The 27,876-nt window shown below is 39.7% G+C and overlaps 1 protein-coding gene across 1 annotated transcript in view; it reads left to right on the forward strand.

The window, feature by feature from the left end:
- The window catches only part of NUP35 (nucleoporin 35), a 57,137-nt gene extending 44,268 nt beyond the window's left edge, over nucleotides 1–12,869 (forward strand). The window contains exons 10-11 of the transcript XR_003309441.1: nucleotides 9,759–9,859; nucleotides 12,389–12,869. The gene's annotated coding sequence lies outside the window, so the exon portion shown is untranslated. The remainder of the gene's footprint in view (nucleotides 1–9,758; nucleotides 9,860–12,388) is intronic.
- The last annotated feature ends 15,007 nt before the right edge of the window (nucleotides 12,870–27,876 follow it).

Genomic DNA, 27,876 nt, shown 5'->3' on the forward strand with positions numbered 1-27,876 from the left:
CACTGATTTTTATATCCTGAAACTTTGCTGAAGTTGTATATCAGATTTAGGAGCTTTTAGGCAGAGCTTATGGAGTTTTTTAGGTATAGAGTCATATTGTCTGCAAACAGAGATAGACTGACTTTCTCTCTACTCGGGTGCCTTTTATTTCTTTCCCTTGACTGAGTGCTCTAGCCAGGGCTTCCAGTACTACATTGAATAGGAGTGGTGAGAGTGGGCATCCTTGTCATGATACGGTTCTCAAGGGAAATGCTTTCAGCTTTTGCCCGTTGAGTATGATGTTGGCTGTAGGTTTGTCACAGATGGCTCTTATTATTTTGAGGTGCTTTCCTTCAATGACTAGTTTGTTGGGAGTTTTTGACATGAAGGGATGTTGAATTTTATTGAAAGCCTTTTCTGCATCTATTGAAATGGTTTTTGTGCTTAGTTCTGGTTTATGTGGTGAATCATATTTACTGATTTGTATATGTTGAAGCAACTCTGTATCCCAGGGATAAACCCTGCTTGATTTTTATAGATTACCTTTTTACTATGCTGCTGGTTTTAGTTTGATAGTATTTTGTTGAGGATTTTTGCATCTATGCTCATCAAGGATATTGACCTGAAGTTTAGTTTTCTTTTCTTTACTTTTCCGTTTCCCTTTTTCCCCTTTCCCCTTTCCTTTCTGACTCTCATTTTGTTGCCCGGGCTGGAGTGCAGTGTCAAGATCTCAGCTCACTGCAACCTCCGCCTCCCGGGTTCATTCAATTCAAGCGATTCTTCTGCGTCAGCTTCCAGAGTAGCTGGGATTACAGGCGCACACCACCACACCCGGCTAATTTTTGTATTTTTAGTAGAGACAGAGTTTCACCATGTGGCCAGGCTAGTCTCGAACTCCTGACCTCAAGTGCTCTGCCCACCTCAGCCTCCCACAGTGCTAGGTTTACAGACTTGAGCCACTGGGCCCAGCCAACTTCTCCCTCTTAACACTTTAGCTGTGTGCTAGAGATTCTGATATGTTGTTTTATTCAAAGAATTTCTTTATTTGTATCTTAATTTCCTATTTAAACAAAGGTTATTCAGGAGCAGGTTGTTTAATTTCCATTTAATTACATGATTCTGAGTGATTTTCTTAGTTTTCATTTCCATTTTTATTGTGTTGTGGTCCAAGACTGTGTTTGGTATGATTTCAATTTTTTTGAATTTGGTGAGGATTGTTTTATGGCTGATTATGTGGTTGATTTTAGAGTGTGTGCCACGTGCAGATGAGAATATATGTTCTGTTGTTTTGGGGTAGAGAGTTCTGTTGGGCCCCTGGGTCAAATGTTGAGTTCATGTCCCGAATATCTTTGTTAGTTTTCTGCCTCAATGATCTGTCTAATATTGTCAGTGGCGTGTTGAAGTCTCCCACTGTTATTGTGTGGTTATCTAGGTGTCTGTGTTGGTCTCTAAGAACTTGCTTTATGAACTTGGGTGCTCCTGTGTTGGGTGCATATATTAATATATTAGGATAGTTTGGTCTTCTTGTGGAACACTTTACCATTGTGTAACGCCCTTCTTTATCTTTTCTGATCATTGTTGGTCGAAAGTCTGTTTTGTCTGAAATTGGAATAGCAACCCCTGCTTTTTTCTGTTTGCTGTTTGTTTGTAGTTTTGTCTGAGTTATTTTGGAGAAGCAAATCTCAAGTTCTGAGATTCTTTCCTCATCTTGGTCAATTCTGCTGTTAATACTTGTGGTTAGATTATGAAATTCTTGAAGTGAATTTTTGAGCTCTGTCAATTCAGTAGTTCTTTCTTAAAAGGATCATTTTGTCTTTTATCGGCTTTATCATTTTATTGTAGTCCTTAGATTCCTTGGATTGGGTTTCGGCTTTCTCCTGAAAGTTGATGATCTTCGTTCCTATTCATGTTCTGAATTCTATTTCTGACATTAAGCCATTTAAGCTTCGTTAAGAACCATTGCTGGGGATCTAGTGTGGTTGGAGATGAGAAAACATTCTGGATTTTTGAGTTACCAGAGTTTTTGTGTTGGTTTTTTCTTATCTGTGTGGGCTGATGTTCCTTCAGTCTTTGAAGTTGCTGTCTTTTGAATGTTTTTCCCCCCCTCTTTTACCTTCTTTGATGCCCTTTGTGGTTTCACTGTGGTATAAGGTGAGTTCAGTCAACTGGCCTTAATTCTAGTCTGCTCCTGGGTCTTGGAGGATTACCCCCTCAATTACTGTCTCTGTGCCTGCTTTTCTTCTCTTTTCCTTTCTCTTCTCTTCTTTTCTGTTTAAGGCAGTCTTGTTCTGTTGCCCAGGCTGGAGTACAGTGGTACAGTCTTGACTCACTGCAACCTCTGCTTCCCGGATTCAAGTGATTCTCCTGCCTTGGCCTCCTGAGTAGCTGGGACTACAGGTGCCCGCCACCATGCCTGGCTAATTTTTGTATTTTTAGCAGAGACAGGGTTTCATCATGTTGGCCAGGCTGGTCTCGAACCTGTGGCTTCAAGTAATACGCCTGCCTTGGCCTCCCAAAGTGCTGAGATTACAGGCATGAGCCACTGCACCTGGCCCCTGCTTTTCTTTTGTTGGGTGTTCTTGTCCATGGAGCTCCCTCAGGCAGGTTTCACAGTTGTAGACAAGCCATATACTTGCTGGGTCAGCCATAATCTGCTCTCCGAGTGCTTCCTGGCGGGACACAGGGTTCTGCCTGCCCCGGCATAAGCAGGACCCCTGGACTAGAAGCTTTAATGGGTATGGCCCTTCTTAAGAGAGTGGATGGAGTTGCCTGCCCTGCCATCCAAGCATTTCCAGGGCAACAGGAGGCTGTGCCCCTCAGCAAATTCAGGCAGAGGTAGGACCTCTGGACTGGAAGCTCTAGTAGGTGTGGTTCTCCTGGAGTCACCCACCCTGCCCTGTGGGTATTTTCCAGGACAACAGGGTGCTACAATCAGACAGAAGTGGGACAGCTAGGCTGGAAGCTCTAGCAGGCATTGCTTGCCTGGCTGCCAGCTGTAGGGGTGAGTGGGGTCATCCACCCTGTTACTCAGGTGTTTCCTGGGACAACAGGAGGCTGTGCCCACCAGCTAAGTGTACACAGAAGGGGACCACTGGGCTGGAATCTGTAGCATGTATTGCCTACCTGGCTTCTAGTGGTGGGGTTGGGTGGGGTCACTCACCCTTTTATCCAGGTGCTTCCTGGGCAATAGGGGCCTGCAAACTCTGGCTGAGTTCACACGGAAGTGTGACCCCTGAGCTGGAAGCTCTGGCAAGCACTGCCCACCAGGCTACTGGTAGTAGGGGTGAGTGGGGTGGGTGGGGTGAGTGGGGTCACCCATCCTGCTGTCTGGGTGTTTCCAGGACAAGAGGCTGCAGCCACTGGCTGAGTCCAGGCAGAAGTGGTTCCGCAGGGCTGGAGGCTGGCACCAAGCCTTGTCCAGCGAGGGGGTGTGGAGTAATGTTACTGCTCCCAGGCACCATGACTACAGCCTCTATTGGGTCTGTGGCACCAGTGCTGGTCTGCTCTGGGGCTCAAGGCTTGTCGAGGTCCCCTTGGACTGGAGTGTTGCCCCTAAAAAATGTCCCAGTGTCTCTCCACCTCAGTCCTCAAAGCACAGTGGGGGAGGTGCAGGGGGGCCAGGAGGATTCTCCAGTTCCCAGTCTTGCACAGGTCCCTGTGGAGAGTGTGTGTCCCCCAGGGGGCTCTCACTTATTGATCCTTTTCTGTGTTGAAGAGATTCTCCTGCCTCCACCCTAAGCCCAGACAGGCTGGTGCCCAGCTTCGCTCCTCTCTGCTCTGTCTGCCCGCCTGCTGCCTTGATGAATCCTGATGTGGTTTCTCAGATGATTGGCCTGCAGGGTCAGTGTTCACTAGCCCTTTTGTTTTCTCTCCATGAGAATGGCATGCATGAGCTGCTTCTAGTCTTCCATCTTGACCCAACCCCCAAGGTTATTTGATTTTTAAACCACTTAGGTGAACTGGATAAATATTTTACATGAATCTCCTGGGTTCCAATCACAGGTCCTTCATTAACTACTAATTAAAGAATATTTGAAAAGATTGTATTTTAAAAACATAAAGCCAAATAAAATACTTCTTTTTAGTCATATAAAAAAAGTATACTTAAAACTTTACAACATGCAAAGGATGATCTAAGTGTAAATTACTGAACACATTTGGACACATTTGTTAACTGAATATTTAAATAGTATCAAAGTGCTGACTTTCTTCACATATTTTGTTTGTGCTAGCACTTATTGTCTAGGCTGAGGCACAGGGACATTCTTGGGACAAAAAAGCATCCCTGACTCAGAGGACACATAGGCATCCTTTAGCTCCAAGATCTCCAAGTTTTGCCAACTGGGAGAAGCATCAGGGCAATATGTGCTGGGGTAGAGGCAAAGACACAGGAAGGGACTCCAAACTTTTTCTTTCTTTTTTATTGAGACGGAGGCTTGCTCTGTCACCCAGGCTGGAGTGCAGCGGCACGATCTCGTCTTACTGCAGCCTCTGCCACCTGGGTTCCAGTGATTATCCTACCTCAGTCTCCCAGGTAGCTGGGATTACAGGCACATGCCACTACGCCTGGCTAATTTTTGTATTTTTAGTAGAGATGGGGTTTCACCATGCTGGCCAGGCTGGTCTCAGGAGGGTTGGTGAAAGAGGTTTCTCTGGAGCCTTTGGGTCATGTCTTAAGTTATCAGGTTATTTCTTGGCTCATCAGCGGAAGATATTTTGTAAATTTAAACCGTCTATCTCTTCCTGGTTATTTTTTTTTTTTTTATATGTAGTAAAGTCTTGCAGCAGGTTTTAAAGCACAATTTCAAGTGGCATTTAAATAGATTGTCTTTTTTTTGTGTGTGTAATGGTGTTTCGCTCTTGTTGCCCAGGCTGGAGTGCAATGGCGCAATCTCGGTTCACTGCAACGTCCGCCTCCCGGGTTCAAGCGATTGTCCTGCCTCCGCCTCCTGAGTAGCTGGGATTACAGGTGCCTGCCACCACTCCCAGCTAATTTTTTGTATTTTTAGTAGAGATGGGGTTTTACTATGTTGGCCAGGCTGATCTTGAACTCCTGACCTCAGGTGATCCACCCGCCTCAGCCTCCCAAAGTGCTGGGATTACAGGCATGAGCCACCAGGCCTGGGCGATTGTCTATTATTGAAAACAGCTTTCATGTACTCAATACTTTAAAAACATATCTAACTCAAACTTCAGATGTACCTCCATCTTGTGGTGACTTGTCAGAAGTGTTCAACATGAAAAAGTTTTAGAGTAAAAATTTTTTTCCTTTTTTTTTTGCTTTTTTATACTTTAAGTTTTGGAATACATATGCAGTACCTGCAGGTTTGTTACATAGGTATACATGTGCCATGGTGGTTTGCTGCACCCATCAACCCATCATCTAGGTTTTAAGTCCTGCATGCATTAGGTATTTGTCCTCAGGCTCTCCCTCCCCTTGTCCCCCTACCCCCTGACAGGCCCCAGTATGTGATGTTCCCCTCCCTGTGTCCATTTGTTCTCATTGTTCAACTCCCACTTATGAGTGAGAACATGCAGTGTTTGTTTTTCTGTTCTTGTGTTACTCTCCTGAGAATGATGGTTTCCAGCTTCATCCATGTCCCTGCAAAGGACATGAACTCATTCTTTTTTATAACTGCATAGTATTCCAAGGTATATATATGCCACGTTTTCTTTACCCAGTCTATCATTGATGGACATTTGGATTGGTTCCAAGTCTTTGCTATTGTAAATAGTGCTGCAGTAAACATAAGTGTGCATGTGTCTTTATAGTAGAATGATTTATAATCCTCTGGGTATATACCCATTAATGGAATTGCTGGGTCAAATGGTATTTTCTGATTCTAGATTCTTGAGGAATTGCCACACTGTCTTCCACTATGGTTGAACTAATTTACACTCCCACCAATGGTGTAAAAGTAAACCTATATCTCCACATCCTTTCCAGCATCTGTTGTTTCCTGACATTTTCGTGATTGCCATTCTAACTGGCATGAGATGGTGTCTCATTGTGGTTTTGATTTGCATTTCTCTAATGACCAGTGATGATGAGCTTTTTTTTCATATGTCTGTTGGCTGCATAAATGTCTTCTTTTGAGAAGTGTCTGTTCATATCCTTTGCCCACTTTTTGATTTTTTTTTTTCTTGTAAATTTGATTAAGTTTCTTATAGATTCTGGATATTAGACCTTTGTCAGATGGATAGATTGAAAAAATTTTCTCCCATTCTGCAGGTTGCCTGTTCACTCTGATGTTAGTTTCTTTTGCTGTCCAGAAGCTCTTCAGTTTGATTACATCCCATTTGCCAATTTTGGCTTTTGTTGCCATTCCTTTTGGTGTTTTAGGCATGAAGTCTTTGCCCATGCCTATGTCCTGAATGGTATTGCCTGGGTTTTCTTCTAGGCTTTTTATGGTTTTAGGTTTTATGCTTATGTCTTTAATCCATCTTGAGTTAATTTTTGTATAAGATGTAAGGAAGGGGATCCAGTTTCAGTTTTTTCATATGGCTAGCCAGTTTTCCCAACACCATTTATTAAATAGGGAATCCTTTCCATATTGCTTGTTTTTGTTAGGTTTGTCAAAGATCAGATGGTTGTAGATGTGTGGCATTATTTCTGAGGCCTCTGTTCTGTTCCATTGGTCTATATGTCTGTTTTGTTACCAGTACCATTCTGTTTTTGTTACTATAGCCTTGTAGTATAGTTTGAAGTCAGGTACTGTGATGCCTCCAGCTTTGTTACTTTTTACTTAGGATTGTCTTGGCTATACGGGCTCTTTGTTTGTTTCCATATGACATTTAAATTAGTTTTTTTTCTAAATCTGTGCAGAAAGCCAATGGTAGCTTGATGGGAATAGCACTGAATCTGTAAATTACTTTGGGCAGTATGGCCATTTTCATGATATTAATTCTTCCTATCCATGAGCATGGAATGTTTTTCCATTTGCTTGTGTCCTCTCTTATTTCCTTGAGCAGTGGTTTGTAGTTTTCCTTGAAGAGGTCCTTCACATGCCTTGTAAGTTGTATTCCTAGGTATTTGATCTTCTTTGTAGCAATTGTGAATGGGAGTTCACTCATGATTTGGCTGTTTGTCTATTATTGGTGTATAGGAATGCTTGTGATTTTTGCACATTGATTTTGTATCCTGAGCCTTTGCTGAAGTTGCTTATCAGCTTTAGGAGTTTTTTGGCTGAGACGATGGGGTTTTCTAAATATGCAATCATGTCATCTGCAAACTGAGACAATTTGACTTCCTCTCTTCCTATTTGAATACACTTTATTTATTTACCTTGCCTGATTGCCCTGGCCAGAACTTCCAATACTATGTTGAATAGGAGTGGTGAGAGAGGGCATCCTTGTCTCATGCCAGTTTCCAAAGGGAATGCTTCCAGCTTTTGCCCATTCAGCATGATACTGGCTATGGGTTTGTCATAAATAGCTCTTATTATTTTGAGATATGTTCCATGGATACCTAGTTTATTGAGTGTTTTTAGTATGATGGGGCATTGAATTTTATTGAAGGCCTTTTCTGCATTTATTGAGATAGTCATGTAGTTTTTGTCATTGGTTCTGTTTGTGTGATGGATTACGTTTATTGATTTGCATATATTGAACCAGCCTTGCATCCCAGGAATGAAGCTGACTTGATCATGGTGGATAAGCTTTTTGATGTGCTGCTGGATTCAGTTTGCCTATTTTATTGAGGATTCTTACATTGATGTTCATCAGGGATATTGGCCTGAAATTTTCTTTTTTTGTTGTGTCTCTGCCAGGCTTTGGTATCAGGATGATGCTGCCTCATAAAATGAGTTAGGGAGGAGTCCTTGTTTTTCTATTGTTTGGAATAGTTTCAGAAGGAATGGTACCAGCTCCTCTTTGTCCCTCTGGTAGAATTCATCTGTGAATCCGTCTGGTCCTGGGCTTTTTTTGGTTGGTCAGCTATTAATTACTGCCTCAATTTCAGAACTTGTTATTGGTCTATTCAGGGATTTGACTTCTTTCTCGTTTAGGCTTAGGGATGTATACAGGATGTATGTGTCCAGGAATTTCTCCATGTCTTCTAGATTTTCTAGTTTATTTGCATCTTCTAGATTTTCTAGTTTATTTGCATAGAGGTGGTGGTAGTTTGTATTTATGTGGCATCAGTGGTGATATCCCTTTTATCATTTTTTTATTGTGTCTATTTGATTCTTCTCTCTTTTCTTCATTGTTAGGCTGGCTAGCTGTGTATCTACTTTGTTAATCTTTTCAAAAAACCAGCTCCTGGATTCATTGAATTTTTGAAGGGTTTTTCATGTCTCTGTCTCCTTCAGTTCTGCTTTGATCTTAGTTATTTCTTATCTTCTGCTAGCTTTTGAATTTGTTTGCTCTTGCTTCTCTAGTTCTTTTAATTGTGAAGTTAGGATGTCAGTTTTAGATCTTTTCTGCTTTCTGATATGGGCATTTGGTGCTATAAATTTTCCTCTAAACACTGCTTTAGCTGTGTTAAGAGATTCTGGTACGTTATGTCTTTGTTCTCATTGATTTCAAAGAATTTCTTTATTTCTGCCTTAATATTGTTATTTACCCAATAGTTATTAAGGAGTAGATTGTTCAGTTTTCATGTAGTTGTGCGTTTTTGAGTGAGTTTCTTAATCCTGAGTTCTAATTTGATTGCACCAGTTTTTCCTTTCCATATTTAGTGCTTCCTTCAGGAGCTCTTATAAGGCAGGCCTGGTGGTGACAAAAGTCTCTCAGCATTTGCTTGTCTGTAAAGGATTTTATTTCTCCTTTGCTTATGAAGCTTAGTTTGACTGGATATATAATTCTGGCTTGAGAATTCTTTTCTTTAAAAATGTGGAATATTGGCCCCCACTCTTTTCAGGCTTCTAGGGTTTCTGCAGAGAGATCCACTGTTAGTCTGATGGGCTTCCCTTTATAGGTAACCCGACCTTTCTCTCTGGCTGCCCTTAACATTTTCTCCTTCGTTTCAACCTTGGAGAATCTGACAATTATGTGTCTTGGGGTTGCTCTTTGTGAGGAGTATCTTAGTGGTGTTCTCTGTATTTCCTGAATTTGAATGTTGGCCTGTCTTGCTTGGTTGGGGAAGTTTTCCTGGATATTATCTTGAAGTGTGTTTTTTAACTTGGTTCCATTCTCCCTGTCACTTTCAGGTCCACCAATCAATCATAGGTTTGGTCTTTTCTCATAGTCCCATATTTCTTGGAGTCTTCATTCATTCCTTTTCATTCTTTTTTCTCTAGTCTTGTCTTCACACTTTATTTAGTTGATCTTCAATTTCTGATATCCTTTCTTTCACTTGATTGATCGCGCTATTGATACTTGTGTATGCTTCACGAAGTTCTCCTGCTGTGGTTTTCAGCTCCATCAGGTCATTTATGTTCTTCTCTAAACTGGTTATTCTAGTTAGAAGTTCCTGTAACCTTTTATCAAGGTTCTTAGCTTCCTTGCATTGGGTTAGAACATGCTCCTTTAGCTCAGAGGAGTTTATTATTACCCACCTTCTGAAGCCTACTTCTGCCAATTCATCAAACTCATTCTCTGTCCAGTTTTGTGACCTTGCTGGAGAGGAGTTGTGATCATTTGGAAGATAAGACGCATTCTGGTTTTTGGAATTTTCAGCATTTTGCCCTGGTTTTTCCTCATCTTCGTGAATTTATCTACCTTTGGTCTTTGATGTTGATGACCTTTGGATGCAGTTTTTGTGTGAACGTCCTTTTTGTTGATGTTACTGCTTTCTGTTTGTTGGTTTTCCTTTTAACAGTTGGTCCCCTCTTCTGCAGGTCTGCTGGAGTTTGCTGGAGGTCCACTCCAGACCCTGTTTGCCTGGATATTACCAGCAGAGGCTGCAGAACTGCAAAAATTGCTGCCTGATTCTTCCTCTGTAAGCTTCATCCTAGCGGGCATCCCCCTGATGCCAGCCAGACCTCTCCTGTATGAGGTGTCTGTTGACCCCTGCTGGGAGGTGTCTCCCAGTCAGGAGGCATGGGAGTCAGGGACCCACTTGAGGAGGCAGTCTGTCCCTTAGCACACCTGGAGTGCTGTGCTGGCAGATCCGCTACTCTCTTCAGAGCCAGCAGGCAGGAACGTTTAAGTCTGCTGAAGCTGTGCCCATAGCCTGCCTCTTCTCCCAGGTGCTCTGTCCCAGGGAGATGGGAGTTTTATCTATAAGTCCTTGACTGGGACTGCTGCTGGCTTTCTTTCAGAGATGTCCTGCCTAGAAGTCTGGCCACAGCCGCTTTTCTGTGCTGGGGTGAATTCCACACATTTCGAACTTCCCGGTTGCTTACTTAACACTGTGTGGGGAAAACCGCCTATGCAAGCCTCAGTAATGGCAGACTCCCCAACCCCCACCAAGCTGAAGTGTCCCAGCACGACTTCAGACTGCTGTGCTGGCAGCGACAATCTCAAGCCAGTGGTTCTTAGTTTGTTGGTTCCAGCAAGCTAAGAGTGGGAGTGGGACCTGCTGAGTGAGACCACTTGCCTCCCTGGCTTCAGCCCCCTTTACAGGGGTGTGAACGATTCTGTCTCGCTGGGGTTTCAGGTGCCACTGGGGTATGAACAATAAACTCCTGCAGCTAACTCAGTGTCTGCCCAAACAGGCACCCGGTTTTGTGCTTGAAACCCAGGGCCCTGGTGGTGTAGACACACGAGGGAATCTTCTGGTCTGCAGTTTGTAAAAACTGTGGGAAAACTGTAGTATCTGGGCTGGATAGCACAGTCCCTTGACTAGGTGAGGGAGGTCCCTGGACCCTTACACTTCCCGGGTGAGGTGACGCCCCACCCTGCTTCTGCTCGCCCTCCATGGGCTGCACCCACTGTCTAACCAGTCCCAGTGAGACGAACTGGGTACCTCAGTTGGAAATGCAGAAATATCCGCCTTCCGTGTTGATCTCACTGGGAGCTGCAGACAGGAGCTGTTGCTATTCAGCCATCTTGCCCAGGAACTCCTAGAGTAAAATTTAAATACAAAAGCTGGGAAATCTGACCTAAAAATCAGTTGCTGTATTTAAGATTTTAGGAAAATTGACAACTTTTCCTTTACATTTTTTTTCCTTTCCACCTTTCTTAGAAAGGATCAGAAATGTTTTTTGAGTGTAATGAACAGGCATAAATACTTTTTCAAAATATTTTTCTTAAAACATTTTTCTAAAAATACTTTTTCAAAGTTATTTATTTATTTATTTATTGGAGACAGAGTCTTCCTCTGTAGAGACGAGGTTTCACTGTGTTAGCCAGGATGATCTCAATCTCCTGACCTCATGATCCGCCCGCCTTGGCCTTCCAAAGTGCTGAGGTTACAGGCATGAGCCACTGCACTCGGCCTTCAAAGTGTTTTTTTAAAAGCCAGAATAAAAAGAATATTGGATTTTGGCATTGATTTATGTCATTGATTTAAAAACTGGAAGTGAGTAAGAATAAGAGAATGTAATTCAGTGTTTCAGGCAGCTCTACTGCAGTCTATAGGAGCTGCGAGAACAGCATAGGTTGTATATAACTCATTCCATCAGTCAATACTTGGAGAACTGCATTCAACAACCAATTCAAGTATTATAATATTTATTGAGCTCCTCATATGTGCAAGGCCTTGGGATACATCAGAGGAATAAAGATAGTGACCCACTCTTGCAGAGCTAACATTCTAGCAGAAAGAAACAGTAGGAAATGATTCTAGTAAATCAGGTATAGAGTAAGTTAAAGAGCAATAGGTGCTATGGGGAGAAAAGAAGTGCTGGAGTATTAAACAGGGCACTCATGGTAGGCTTTATTGTAAAGATGAGATGTGAGCAAAGATTTAAAGGGGTGAGGTTGTTAGCAGAATGGACTCTGGGGAAGAACATTCTAGGCAGAGTGAACATTAAGAACAAAGGCAGGAGTTTGCCTGATGTGTTCAAGGAAGAGCATGGAGGAGGCTGGAGTTGAGTGAGCAAGGGGACTAGTAGTAGGAAAAGAGATCAGAGGTAGTGGGAGCTTAGGTTACATGGGATCTGCTAGACCTTTATAAAGACTGGCTTTTACTCTTTGTGGTAGGCAGAATAAAGATGTCAGCATTCTAATTCTCAGTACTTGTGAATATTGAGAACTAAAAATGAAATCCTAAGCCCCCCAGTTTACTGAACGAACCCCCTCTTGGCCAAGGGAACCACAGAGAAACCTTAAAAACTGAGTTCCTGGCCATGATGGGATGGAAGGTAGGACATTCTTCATTATGCCGCCTTCCTTTTGCAGTTTAGACACAACTGACCAGCATTAATAAAATAGAGATCATAAGATTGGTGGAATGGACTCTGTAGCAATAAGGTACCAAAATGATAACACCTAAGACCATACTAGGCAAGGGTTAAATCATGCACCCCTACATTTAAAAAATAAGCCATGTTCTAACTGCCATAAGGTTTTTCTTTTTCTCTAGCAGCTAAACAAGCACTGGCCTGGAGATAAGCAAGATGAAACAATTGCATCTCATCCCTTGCTAGACACTGACTAACCCCCTGTTCCACAAGCCGTAACTACAGCTTTGATTGGACAACAGACTGATTTCAGTAACTTTCTCTTGATAAGATGTCACCTGCCATGGACTGGTTCTGGCTGGTTTACAGAGGCACTGAATGCCCTCATGCCCCTGCTTCACCCTTTGATGTACAGGGCCTAATTGTAATACATTTAAATGTTAAGTCTTCATCCTAAAATGAACATGGGTTATATGTAACATCATGTTTATTCAGTAAACCCCCTTTGTGAATCTAGCCACTCCTGCACGCTGTTGAATATGTATGTTTAGACCACCCTTTCAGCATAAAGCTCCTGCCCTAATCCCTCCTCCTTTGAAGTGCCCGCCTCTGAGTTTGACCAGAGGCTGCTTCTTAGCTTGCAGGTTGTAACTTCCATAAGAAATAAACTCTCCTTTTAAAATTTATAAATTGTGTGATTCTTAAGTTGTCAATATGTTACCTACATCATATGGCAAAGGGGACTGCGTGGATGTGATTAAGAGTCTAGACTCAAGATGGGGAGAGTATCATAGATTATTCAGGTGGGTCCAATATAATCATTCACATTAGCTTTTAAACATGATACCTCCTAACTTCCCTGTCAGAGATAGAGCCTCTAGAATCTGAGAATAGCCCTCAACTGACAGCCAGTAAGAGAATGGAGACATCAGTCCTACAACCGCAAGAAACTGCATCCTGCCAATAATCTGAATGAGCAAGGAAACTGAGTCTCTCCTACAGCCTCCCAAAGGAATGCAGCCCTGCTGAGTTCTTGACTTTGGCTTTGTGAGACTTTAAGCAGAGACTCATCTGAGTTCACCTGACTCTGACTTATGGGAACTGTAAAATAATAAATCTGCATTTTTTTAAGCAACTAAATTTGTGGCGATTTGTAATGGTGGTCATAGAAAACTAACATGCTCCGAGGGAAACATTGGATGCTTCTGAGTAGAGGCATCTATGACTATAGATTATATATGACTATAGACTATGACTATAGTAGAGGCATCTATGACTATTAGACACATGATATGACTAATGTCTTTTGTCATGTAAATTTCCATGACCTGTTAATGGTTATCACAATCTCTCATTAAGGTTAAAATCCTTTCAGCTTTGGTAGTAGAGCTGAGTAATTTATATCCTTGATATCAGACACTGAATTTTGACAGTTCAAAAAGCCTTTTATACTAGATTTCAGCATTAATATGTATGTATTTTTTCCAGGAAATCCAGATTAATATGATCTGGAACAATTAAACAAGTTTAAAGTTATTTAATTCATTTATGGAAAAATGACATATTTTTTTTGGTAGCAAAGCCAAGCCTAAATTTTCTCTGAAGCCAGTCCTAACCCTCCATTTACCTTTTTTCTTTTTTCATCTTTCTTCCCACAAACTAAGTCCTCGTTAAAACTAATGTTGCTGAAAATTTAGTGAAGAATAAAAAGATATTGTCTCTAAGCCCATGTTTCAGTATTTTAAAAAATATGGGTATGTTTTTCACAGTATTCCAATTTGGCTGCCTCAAGCAGTAACAGCACATGAGATTTATTAATTGATCATCAGTAAATAACTCTCTTCTAAATTTGTATGAAATAGTGGCTCAATAAGACCTACCTCTATCCGAGGCAATCTATTTCAGCTTGGAACAATAGAACTGCTCCAATCAGTGATGGTTAAATTATAGCTGTAGGAGAATATGACAAAGGAAAACTTTTGGGCCGACATGTATCAAGATCAGAAATAGGATTTAGCAGTCACTTACAGAATGTTCTTTTTTCTTTTTAGACGGAGTCTCACTCTGTCACCCAGGCTGGAGTGAGTGCAGTGGCACCATCTCGGCTCACTGCAAGCTCCGCCTCCCGGGTTTACGCCATTCTCCTGCCTCAGCCTCCCGAGTAGCTGGGACTACAGGCGCCCGCCATCTCGCCCGGCTAATTTTTTGTATTTTTTAGTAGAGACGGGGTTTCACCATGTTAGCCAGGATGGTCTCGATCTCCTGACCTCGTGATCCACCCGTCTCGGCCTCCCAAAGTGCTGGGATTACAGGCTTGAGCCACCGCGCCCGGCCTCAGAATGTTCTTAAAAAGAGGTTTCCTCAAGCCAGCTGTATTCAGTATAGTATGTATATTGAAGGAAGCTAATCCTCTATTGTGCTTTTGTGTTTCAAAATAAGTTGACCTTACTGTATACTAGAAGACCACTAGCTTCAAAAATCACTCTTCAGTGATAGAACTATAATATATAAGCATTCTTAAGGAAAAACTCCCATTCCTCTGGTCTTTGTGCTAAAATGTTAGCTACAATAGATATGCTGCTTCCACTATCCTTTCTAAACTGGAAAAGCTAACGTCTTCTAGGGAGAAATGTCTAGTCAAGCCCTTAGCCCATTTTTGTTGTTGTTGTTGTTGTTGGCTTATTAGTTTTTTTGCTTTGAGCTGTATTAATTCCTTGCACATTCTGGGGATTAACCACTTAATCAGATATATTGTTTTCATATTTTCTCCCATTCTGTAGGTTGCCTTTTCACTCTGTCAATGTTTCTTTTGCTGTGCAGAAGATTTTTAGTTTGATATAGTCCTACTTATTTATTTTGCTTTTGGGGTCATGTCCATAAAATCACAACCAAGACCAAAGTCAAGGAGTCCTGATCCTATGTTTTCTTCTAGGAGTTTTATAGTTTCAGGTCTTAGGTTTAAGTCTTTAATCCATTTTGAGTTGGTTTTGTATATAGTGTAAGAAAAGGGTTCAATTTTTTTCTTGTACATGTGAATATTCAGTTTTCCTTACAACATTTGTTGAAAAATACTATTATTGTTCCAACATGTATTCTTTGCATCCTTGCCAAAGGTCAGTGACCATATATGTGTAGGTTTACTTTGGGGTTTTCTATTTTTCCATTGGTCTATATGGCTGTCTTTATGCCAGTGCCATGTACCATACTGTTTTGATTACTGTAGCTTCATAAAATATTTTGAAATCAGGAAATGTGATGCCTCTAGCTTTGTTCTTTGTCAGGATTGATTTGGTTCATAATCTTTTGTTCTATGTGAAGTATATAACCTTTTTCTATTTCTGTAAAACATGTCTTTGAAATTTCGAAGGGATTGCATTGAATATGTCAATTGCTTTGAGTAGTATAGACATCTGAACAATAGTAAGTCTTCCAATTCAGCAACACAAAATGTATTTACATTTGTTGTCTCTTGTTTAATTTCTTTAAGAATGCTTGGTAGTTTTCAGTATATAAATCTTTTAACTCTTTTTTCCCTAGGTTTATTCCTATTTCAAAGCATTTTATTCTTTTCAGTACTTTTGTAAATGGGATTGCTTTCATAATTTCCTTTTCAGGTAGTTTGTTGTTAATGTATAGAAAGGCAACTTATTTTTGTATGTTGGTTTTGTATCCTGCAACTTAACTGAATTCATTTATTATTTAAAATACATTTTTTTAAGTGTTTGTGATTTTTCTATCTTTTTTATTTTAGAGATAGGATCTTGTTCTCTCACCTGAGCTGGAGTGCAGTGGTGCAATCATAGCTCACTGAAACCTTGAACTCTTGAGCTCAAGTGATCCTCCTGCCTCAACCTTTCAAGCAGCTGGGACCACAGGTATGTGCCACCATACCTGGCTAATTTAAAAAATTTTCTTTTGTAGAGGCAAGGTCTCACTATGTTGACTAGGCTGATTTTGACCTCTTAAACTCAAGTGATCCTCCCACCTTGGCCTCCCAAGTGCTGAGATTACAGATGTGAACCATTGTGCCCAGCATGGGGTTTTCTATATAAGATCATGTTGTTAGCAAACAGGGATATTTTTACTTCTTTCCAAATCAGATGCCTTTTATATTTCATTTTGTTTTTAAATTGATTTGTCTAGGACTTTTAGTATTATGTTAAATAGAAGTGGTGAGAGTGGGCTTTCTTGTTTTGTTCCTGATTTTAGAGGAAAAGCTTTCATTTTTTTACAGTTGTGTATGATGTTAACTGTGGACTTTTCATGTACTGCCTTTATTGTGTTTAGGCACTTTTCTTTTATTTCTAGTTTGTTGAGAGTGTGTCTCTGAAACAGTGTTGAACTTAGTTAAATGCTTTTTCTGCATCTTTTGAGATGATCATATGATACAAATATTTTATTCTGTTGATGTAGTATATCATAGTAATTGATTTTCATGTGTTGAGACCCTGTGTTTCTTCTAGTAGCTTTAAAATTGAAGTCTTATATGTTTTTAGCTGATTTTTATATATGACGTGAGATAAGGGTCCAATTTCATTCTTCTGCTTGTGGTTATGCAGTTTACCCAACACTACTTGTTGAAGAGACTGTCCTTTTCCATTATGTGTTCTTGGTCCTTTTGTCAAAAATCAACTGACTGTTAATTTATTCCTAAGTTCTTTTTTTGATGCTCTTATAAATGGGATTGTTTTCTTGATTTCTTTTTCAGATGGTTCACTGTTGGTGTATAGAAATGCTACTGATGTTTGTGTGTTGAATTTGTAATGTGCAGCTTTACTGAACTTATCAGTTCTAGCAGTTTATTGGTGGAATCTTTAGGGATTTCTTAATATTAAATCATGTCATCAGCAGAGATGATTTCACTTCTTTCCTATATGGATGCCTTTTATTTCTTTTTCTTGCCTAATTGCTCTGGCTAGGACTTGCAGTACTTTGTTGAATAGAAGTAATGAGAATAGGTTTCCTTGTTTTGTTTCTGATCTTGGAAGAAAAGCTTTCAACTTTTCACCATTGAGTATGATGTTAGCTGTGGGCTTGTCATATATGGCCTTTATTGTGTTGAGGTATATTCCTTCCGTACCGTTTGTTTTTTGTGAGTTTTCAATATTAATGGATGTTGAACTTTGTCAAATGCTTTTTTTTTTTTCTTTGCATCTATTGAAATGATCATGTGGTTTTTGTGCTTCATTCTGTTGATTTAATGTATCACATTTATTTGCATATGTTGAACCATCCTTGCATCCCTGATAGAATTTCCACTTGATAATGCTGAATGATCTTTTTGATGTACTTTTGAGGATTTTTGTGTCTGTTCATCAGGGATATTAGTGTATAGTTTTCTTTGCTGTGTCTTTGATTTGGTTTCAGTTAATGCTGGTCTCATGGAATGAGTTAGGGAGATTCCCTCATCTTCAGTTTTTTGAAATAGTTTGAAGAGGATTGGTATTAATTTTTCTTTAATTCAGTAGTGAATCCACCTGGTCCTGGACTTTTCTTTTTTGAGAGACTTTATATTACTGATTCAATCTTACTACTCATTATTGGTCTGTTCAGGTTTTCTATTTCTTCCTAATTAATGATTGGTAGGTTGTATGCTTCCAGAAATTTATCCATTTTCTTTAGATGTTTCAGTTTGTTAGCATATAGTTATTCTTAATAGTCTAGGATGATCTTCTGTATTTCTGTATGCAGTCCAGTGTGGGATAGGCTTGTAAAGTGGTGCTGTGCTGCCACTGCTTAGGATTCCGGGTTTTGTGGGATCCAGTGTGTGCTCTCTCTGGAGCAGTGCCTTTGTGCAGTTTCCAGGGAGCTTGTTTTGTTAGCCTCAGGGCTAGTGAATGTTGAGGGACTCCCCTGAGGCTAGGATTGTAGGGATCCTGTGTTGGGAATGCGGATTGCTGGGGCTCCCTCACTTATCTTTTTCCAACCTTGGGGAGTCTCTCCTGGCTCGTAGCCAATCTCAGTTTACATCAAACAGGCTGTCGCGCTTCCCTCTTTTTCCTTGCTTTACGTGTTTCCTGTCACTTCTCTGTTGAATTCCAGTGTTCTTTCCTGGATGATCTATTTGAAGTGTGACTACTGACTAGTTTGGTTCTTCTTAGCGGAGGAGGCGAGTAGATGCCTCTAATCAGACATCTTGAAGCCTTTCCCATTAGGTTGTTTGAGATATTTCTACTATTTTGGCATAGGTTTTTATTGCTATAAACTTTCCTCCCAGGACTGCTTTTGCTGCATTTTGTAAGCTTTGGTATGTTGTATTTGCATATTTGTTTGTCTCAAGATATGTTTAAATTCCCTTTTAATTTCTTCTTTGACTCATTGGTAGTTAAGGAGCGTGCTGTTTTATTTTCACATACTTGTGAAGTTTTCCAAGATTCCTCCTGTTATTGTTATCTAGTTTCATGCCATTGTGGCTAGAAAAGATACTTGATATGATTTCAGTCTTTATACATTTGTTAAGACTTGTTCTGTGACCTAACTAATGATCTATCCTGGAGAATGTTCTATGTGGTGATGAGAAGAATATTTATTCTGCAGTGTTGGATAAAATGTTCTGTAAATGTCTGTTAGGTCCATTTGGCATAAATTGTAATTTAAGTCCAATATTTCCTTGTCCATCTCTTTCTTCAGATATTATAATATTTGCTTTATATATTTAGGTGCTTAATGTTGGATGCATATGTATTTATAATTGTTATATCTTCTTGATGAATTGACCCTATAATGATCTTCTTTGTCTGTTTTATAGTTTTGATTTAAAGTCTATTTTGTCCACATTTTCTTTTGTTTTTTATTTGTATGAAATATCTTTTTTCCATCCCTTTAGTTTCAGTCTTTGTGAATCCTTAAAGGTGAAGTGATTCACTTGTAGCCAACGTATAGATGAGTCTTGTTTTTTTATTCATTCAGCCACTCTGTGTCTTTTGATTGGAGAATTTAATCCATATACATTCAAAGTAATTATTCATAGGTAAGGGCTTACTATCGCCATTTTGTTAATTGTTTTCTAGTTAATTTGTAGATCCTTTGTTTCTGTCTTCCTCTCTTGCTGTCATCCTTTGCGGTTTGATAATTTTCTTTAGTGGTATTATTACAAGTTAGACAGGCATGAGTGGGGCAGGAGAGGGCTCTCCCCCACCCACTAGGAATGTCAGGTGATGGCTCGACTGACAGTTATCACATTGACTCTCGAAAAATGATAATTTGGCAGCTGGCACTAGGAACAGACAATCTCCTAATGGTCCACAAGCTGTTAACATTAAAATGTTAATTGAATGCAGACACCAGGGAGAAGCAAAAAGGGCTTCCAATAAAATCTCAGGTATTGGGCTAGTGAGCCTGGGCACATGCATTAAGAGACAAAATGGCAGAGTATGACCTTCCAGGGGCACTCCACTGGAAAAGGGAAGAAAGCCTCAGATGAGCATGTGTACAACTTCCTGAACACCCTGTGCATGCACACTTCCCAAGCATAAGGAGGGCACTGTACATGCAGGCCGCCTACCCTATGGGAAGAATCAAGGAAGAAGGTTGCAAGATGCCAGAGGTGGACCAGCCTATAAACTCCTAGGATCAAGGTTAAACGCTGCATTTGACCTTCTCAGTGCCTGCTCGGGTCTCTTGCAAGTGTACTTTCCTTTATTTCCTGCTCTAAAGCTTTTTAATAAACTTCCACTCCTGTTCTGAAGCTTGCATCAGTCTCTTTTTCTTTTTTCTTTTCTTTTTTTTTTTGAGATGGAGTCTTGCTCTGTTGCCTAGGCTGGAGTGCAGTGGCATGGTCTCAGCTCACTGCAACCTCTACCTCCTGGGTGCAAGTGATTCTCCTGCTTCAGCCTCCTGAGTAGCTGGGATTACAGGCATGCACCACCATGCCCAGCTAATTTTTGTATTTTTTTTTTTTTTTTTTTTTTTAGTAGAGATGGGGTTTCACCATGTTGGCCAGGCTAGTCTCAAACTCCTGACTTTGTGATCAACCCACCCCAGACTCCCAAAGTCCTGGGATTGCAGGCGTGAGCCACCGTGCCTGGCCCTCAGTCTCTTTTTCCGTCATATGCCCCTCAGTCGAATTCTTTCCTGAGAAGGCAAGAATCAAGGCTGCTTCAGACTTGCACAGATTTTGCCACCAGTGACTAGGATATCTTACACTGGTAACAATGTGGTTTGAATTCTTTATTTTTATCCTTTGTATATCTACTATAGGTTTTTGCTTTGTAGTTACCATTAGGCTTGCACAAAACATTTTGTGCTAATAACAGGCTGTTTTAAGCTGATAATGACTTAACTTTGATCACTTGCACAAACTCGACTCTTTTACTCCCCACTCTCAGTTTGTTTTGTTGACATGTTTTGTATATTTTATGGTTTGTGTCACTTGACAAATTATTGTAGCTATAGTTGTTTTTAATAGATTTGTCTTTTTTTTTTAAAGAAAGGCAGGAGGATCACTTGAGGCCAGGATGAAGAAAGCCTACTTAATATAGCAAGACCCTGTCTCTACAAATGTTAAAATGAAAGCTTCCTAACTTGTTTCAATGTAGCTAGCTCCTGAAGAAGTTAAAAGTCCATCTTGGAGGGATTTTAGAAGTGGTAAATTAGGTCTAGGGTTCATAGGAAAAAGAAAAAAAAATACTGCTTGAAGATGAAGAAAACATGCACAGAATAGCCTGTGCAAATAGACTCTAGTAATAACTCTAATGACTCAGACACCATGGAGAATCTCAGATTTAGGAACTTCTGATCTGGCTCCTGATTTGAGAAGGTACAAGTTGTATTATAGACTGATTAGGTACAGAAGGGCCCAGAGCATCTGAGTAGGATGGTTCATGAGATACAGCCAAGGAGTAGAAGCAGAAGACTTTCAGACCAGCTGGGGTGTGTGATAAATAAAGCTTAATTTTGATATTTGGGATGCATTTTATTTGGCAGAATTCTTGGTAAGCTGGTCTCTTAAGAAAAGCAATCGTCCTCAGGTGCAAAAACCTTATCCTAACAGCCTGGTAAGAAGGGTAATAATTTGAAAATATACAGAGACTAATGAAGAAAACCTAACAATGCCATAGTGTGATATTTTGGGAGGAGGGAGAAATGTCAAGAGGCATTTTAGGCAACTTTCTATATGATGTGTGCTATATACAATTTAGTCTGGCTGGGCACGGTGACTCTTAGTCTGGCTGGGCGTGGTGGCTCATGCCTGTAATCCCAGAACTTTGGGAGGCTGAGGCGGGCAGATCACTTGAGGTCAGGAGTTCGAGACCAGCTTGACCAACATAGTGAAACCCTGTCTCTACTAAAAATACAAAAATTAGCTAGGTGTGGTGGCGGATGCCTGTAATCCCAGCTACCTGGGAGTCTGAGGCAGGAGAATTGCTTGAACCTGGGAGGTGGAGGTTGCAAGAGCCAAGATCGTACCACCGCCCTCTAGCCGGGGCAACAAAGCTAGACTCTGTCTCAAACAAACAAACAGAAAAACAACTTAGTCTGTGCTGTACTTGGCAGGAAAACTACAGTAAATATCTGTTTTTCAAGGCTTCTGTATTACCATTTTTTGACAAGGTTGATAAGGAGAAATAGACTGTACAAAAGCCCACATATGTTTAGATTATGTGTGTATCTTCTCTTCCCTAGGGTTATCCAGTATATTTCCTTTTAAAGGAAACATCTTTCCCTCTAAACACATGAAAAATTCTCTGAGATGTTGAAAATTATTTCCTCACATTTGGAGATAAGAATATAACATATTAATTCACTTTTTTAAAAAAGAGTAAATCATTATTTCTTTTACCGTCACCTACTGCATAACATTCCACATCTAACCCCCTTTGTATGTCCGTACCGTATATCTTATTGAGATAAAATGCACTTTTTACACAAACCAAATAATTCTTTTAGTTTTCTAGATAACTGGCATCATAACACTTCTGTTTCTGTTCTCATATCCTTTAATTATAGACTGAGTAGTGTTGGAGGAAAGTCCCTGGGGTCTAGTAGAGGGACAAATTGTGGACTGTTAGACATGGCATATGACAAAGCTCTAAGCAGCCAACTAAATTGTTTGAAGTATAAAAGTGACACACACATTTTCATATTTATTTGGTGACTACAGTAAGTAGCATCTATAATTTTCAAAGACCACATAAAATCAATACCACAGAGAAGAACAAGACTAGTTATAGCCCCGAAAATCCAGCACAGTCCCAAGCCTCCCTTTGTATAACAAATGTGTTATTTCTCCTTTATGACATTAACATGGAATTCTCAGATAATTTAACCTACCTACATGCAAAAATTTAGGAAAATAAATGTAATGCCCTAGTTGTAAAATGAAAAAGGAATAAAAATAAAACAATAAACACATTCCAGTGTGTAAATTCATGAGCACAATTACACTTGAAGACATAATGATGTGTATCTTTTTTTTTTTTGAGATGGAGTTTCTCTCTTGTTGCCCACACTGGAGTGCAATGGCGCCATCTTGGCTCACCACAACCTCCGCCTTCTGGTTTCAAGCGATTCCCCTGCCTCAGCCTCCCAAGTTGCTGGATTACAGGCATGTGCCACCACACCTGGCTAATTTTGTATTTTTAGTAGAAACGGGGTTTCTCCATATTGGTCAGGCTGATCTCGAACTCCCTACCTTAGGTGATCCGCCTGCCTTGGCCTCCCAAAGTACTGGGATTACAGGCATGAGCCACCGTGCCTGGCCAAATGATGTGTATGTATACATAGAAAGCATGTTGAATGCAATAGCTAATAATGCACATTGTATTGTATTATACATTGAAGGAGCATGATGATGGTGACTTTTTTCCAAAATATTGAGAAACTCTTTGCCAAGTTCTGGGTAAAGCAAATACATTTTTTCCTTAATTACATGGTACCACATATATGGTTACTGCATAAAGAATGCCAGACATACTTTGTACTTACATGTGAAGTGGAGTTAGGTTCCAGGCCCAAGTAATTATAAATAAGTTTTCACTTGCGGAAATCATGCACATTGCCATTTCATTCTTAAGGGTATAGTCCTAGTGATTATATTGCAGTATATCTGGCATGTCTGGCCCCCACCCTTTAAATGCCACTAGTATTCCTCCCAATTATTTTGACAACTAAAAAAGTTTCCCACTATTTTCACCTTTGTTGAAAATATTGCTCTGCTACTTGTCCTTGATGTTTAACTGTTACAGTGTTAATGGAAAGAATAACACATCTATCACTGGAACATATGAAGTCCACAACTAATAGGCTCCTGTTGGCTGTTTTAAGAAAAGCTTTTTTTTTTTTTTTTTTACTTGTATTGTTAGCTATCTTTAGGTCCCTAGATGTTGCACCCTCCATATGCAACCAGATTCTAAAAACTTCTGATAAAAAATGCATCTCCTGGAAATGTTTGTGAAAAGGCTTGTAGACAACTAGTCAGTGTGGTAGGCAGAACAATGGAACCTAAGAATACATATATGTTATCTTAGCACAACGGACTTTGCAGGTGTGATCAAACTAAGGATCTTGAGGTGGAGAGATTACTCTGGATTATCTGGATTACAGGCGGGAGCCACTGCCCCTGGCCCTCACGTTCTTTTGATTGTTGGTCTCCTTAATAATTTTTCTTTTCCTTTGACCCTCTCATTTTTTTCCCTTCTTGAAGAAATGATCTATTCTTAGGGCTTTAAATATTTCTTTTTGTATTGATGTTTAAATCTTTTATTATTAGTCTCTATTAATATTAATAATAAATCTATTATTATTAGTGTCATATTCTCACTCATGACTCAGACTTCTAGTACTCCTAAATAACATTTATTTCCACTGGGTGATCCTGCTGCCATCCTAAGCTGCACATACTGGGAATGGAACTCAATCATCTTTTCTTTGCAAATTAGTGTCTCTTACCAATTTCTTTCATTCTGTTCACCCAGTCTTCTAGGTTTGAAATTTTGGGGTTGTTTTTAGGATTTTGTATTGCCTTTATTTTCTTAATCAGAGTCCTTCTAGTTCTAGTCTAGAAATATGTTTCATATCCGCCATTCATGTTCCACTATGATTTTGACTATCTTGCAGTTCCTGATAATTTTATGAATAGATTAATATAATGCTGTTTAACTTTTTTCTATATGCTTAATTCATTCTAGACATAGCTGGAAGACTGATCTTAAATTATAATTTTTTTCCCTATATGTTACTCCTTCAATAAAGAATAAACCTAGGTTAGTATTTCACTTGGCAAAGTGTAGTACATCATGCATGAATTGCAGCATCAGGATCACTTGTGATATTTGCTGAAGGTGGCCATCCCTCATCAACTAAATCAAATCTCTGGACCTGGATTCGAGGAATCAGCATTTTTAGAAGGCATCGTAAGTGATTCTGATGTACACTAACATTTGAGAACTACTGGAAAGAATAAAATTCAACCTAAAATTCAAAACCCTTTAACATGTGGCCCTACCTTGTATATTCCAGTTTATTTTTCACTATTTCTAATATAACCTTTTGTTCACTCTAGCAGTCACTCTAGATATGCCACGATCAAATTGCTTCTGAGAATTTGTTTCTAACCCCTTTATTCAGAATGCCTTATGTTTTTTGTTTTTTTTTTTTTGAGACGCAGTCGTGCTCTGTCACCCAGGCTGGAGTGCAGTGGCTTGATCTCTGCTCACTGCAAGCTCTGCCTCCCAGGTTCACGCCATTCTCCTGCCTCAGGTTCCCGAGTAGCTGGGACCACAGGTGCCCACCACCAGGCCCAGCTTTTTTTTTTTTTTTTTGGTACTTTTAGTAGAGACAGGGTTTCACTGCGATAGCCAGGATGGTCTCGATCTCCTGACCTCGTGATCCGCCCGCCGTGGCCTCCCAAAGTGCTGGGATTACAGGCGTGAGCCACCGCGCCTGGCCGCCTTATGGTTTTTTTTTTTTTGCATCCATCCTTCAAGCCCTTCTTCTTTATGTACTCTTTTAAGCTATGTATTACTGAGCACCTACCATTTATGTCAGACAGTTCATGGAAAATTTTTACTATCCATTAAGCAACCTAGGTATAATTGTTCCCATTTTACAACCAAGGACATTGAGACTTAGTGCAGTTAAGCAGCTTGCCCTAGGCCCTACAAGTAGTAAGGAGTAGAGTTTGATTCAAATCTAGGTCTAGATTTGACATGCTCCTCCCAGTGGTAGCTTTCAAGTTGGCCCTGTAGGCAGCTGCTTAACTAAAACCTACCTGGTTTTCTGTGTTTATATGCCAGGGCTTTCCCACAGGTCACTTTTAAATATAGCTTAAGTATTTTAAAAACCCATTATATGAGTTATATTAGGACAGTAGGGCACTGAAATGGAAATTCATTAGATTATTACTTAACTCTTAAATGTGTGTCAGCTTCTCTGTAGTTGAGCCATAAACTTCTTAGAGAACTGAAAGGAAATTTTAAAAAGCCTATCCCTTTCATCACCCAGCATGGTAGTGGTTGTATTTAGTAGGTATTCACTGAATGTCTGCTCAGATTAAATAGAATCCAGAACAGTGAAAGATGTACTTTCATGGAGTAGGAATCACTGGTTCCAGAGAACAAGAAATTGTGAGCATCTGAGGACAAAGACTACCAGTTATTTTAATGTTTTTTTAGAGCATTTTGAAGAAGATGGAAACCTAATACAATTTTAATTATCATGTGTCTATCAATTGGTGATTAGAAAATGTTTTCCAAAGTTTTTGTGTGTTCAGCATGAAATAAAAACACAAAATATTATTGGAAAAATTCTACTAATGTAACATAAAACTACAATGAAATATACCATTTTGAAATATACCATTTAATGATTATCTACTAAATATCATTAAGTTTCTCTTGCTATAGAATTTAATACTTGTTTGTCATTGTAAAACATGAATATTACTATCTTACAATTTTATCTAACCTTCAATATATTTGTAGTTTAGGCCAAAAATATCTATGTTCTCATATCACAAAAAAACATTTAGCTCAAGTGAATTGACTTCCTCTATAATAATCAACTCTATGTGATTAAGAAATTACTAAACCTTGAAGAGGAACAATCAATAAAGTAAACATTTTTGATCCATTACATATAAGGTTAACTCTCAAGCATGTTTGGTGAAGCTACGCCTTCATATAATGCTTTCAATGCATTATTAGACAAGAAGACAAGTTCTCGTAAGGTTGTGGTATATGAGTATTAATAAGCATTGAAGCCCTAACAGCACTGGCTGTCAAATCTGTGTGTATTAATGTGAATTAATGAGCTTTTCCTCTCCCAAGAGGAAAACAGGTTATTACAGGTTAAACAATGATGAGCAAAACACAGGCAATGCCACTGTGATAGAAAGCCTTCAATTTAGAAAAGTGACCTTTAAAAGGGATTGCATAAATAACCTCAACATAATCACTTGGCATAATATTTTGCGTTTAGAGTTTAGATAGCAGTAAAGCATGTTTATTGATTGGTTTGATTTTTCAAAATTGTACCCCTTGGGAAATCACCTCAGTGCAGAATTAAAGTGAAAAGACAATGATAACAACAAAACATTTATAACTAAAACTATCATAGAATGAAATACTGGTTTGAAAAAAATCACCTTTTTAATGTCACACTATGGTGGAAAGTTAGGTATTTTCAATTCTCCAAATTACACAGAGAAAGTAGAAAGCATTGATTATGTTTATAGTTGTTGGTGTGGAAAGGATAATACCTTAGGACTATTAAGCTAATATATTTTCATTTTCAGTAATTCCTAGTTCCAAGTTGATCCAAGGCTGTGTTTAGAATCATGCCAAGAGGACTTATATATTTGCTTTTATATTATAACAAAGATATCCTTCTATCATTTAGGCTGAGCAGTTAGGCTTAGCACCCAAAAGAAGGAAGATTTGATACTCTGGAAGACCTTGACATAAGGAAAGTTAAAAAGACTGTTCCTTCTGGTCTCAGAATATGTGAGAAAGAATTAATCAGACATAGGTTTCTGACTTCCCTTCTCCAGGCTGACAAGTTTGCAAGAAAGCCAAAAATAGAGTAGCTTTTGTTGAGCTTTTCTTTTGGAATGTTCATATGAGGCTGTCATTTCAGGTGGCTCTGTCTCAACATGTGAAGTAATACATGGCAATGGTAGATGAAGGTGGCTACAAAGATGAATCTGAGGCAACGTACCTGGCTCTGAGAGTCCAGCTGTGTTTGGAGGGGTTGTTGCTGGGAATTTGCCCAAAGTGGTTTGCTGTAGTAGTGGGTGAGGCCAGACATTAAATGGGAGTCACCTCTAAACTTCGTGAGGATAGCTGCACAGGAAGCAAGACTTGACTAGGGGTTGAATCAGTGAGAGCTGGATGGGGTGAAGGTGAAGTGTCAGCAGGCCATTACTGAGCAAAGATAACCGACTTTGTATTCCTTTGTAAAACAATGGCATATCTAAGGGTTGCACCAGCCACATCACAGTGGAGACCAGCGCAAGGATGGCAGGCTACATGGAAGGGATAATCCCTTGAATTCTGTAAGCTTTCCCCTATACCCAGATGTCAGTTTGGGAGGAGGAGGGTGAAAAATTCAACTCTGAAATCGAGCTAACGAAATCGAGTTGACTAAATATTTACATTACAGAGGTTGTTAAAACTGGAGCTATCAATTGGCCATTTTGAGATAAGTCCTTGTCCTCTCACTTCCTTCCAAA

The sequence above is a fragment of the Piliocolobus tephrosceles genome, chromosome 11 (genome assembly GCF_002776525.5).
Source record: "Piliocolobus tephrosceles isolate RC106 chromosome 11, ASM277652v3, whole genome shotgun sequence".
NCBI classification, from domain to species: Eukaryota; Metazoa; Chordata; class Mammalia; order Primates; family Cercopithecidae; genus Piliocolobus; species Piliocolobus tephrosceles.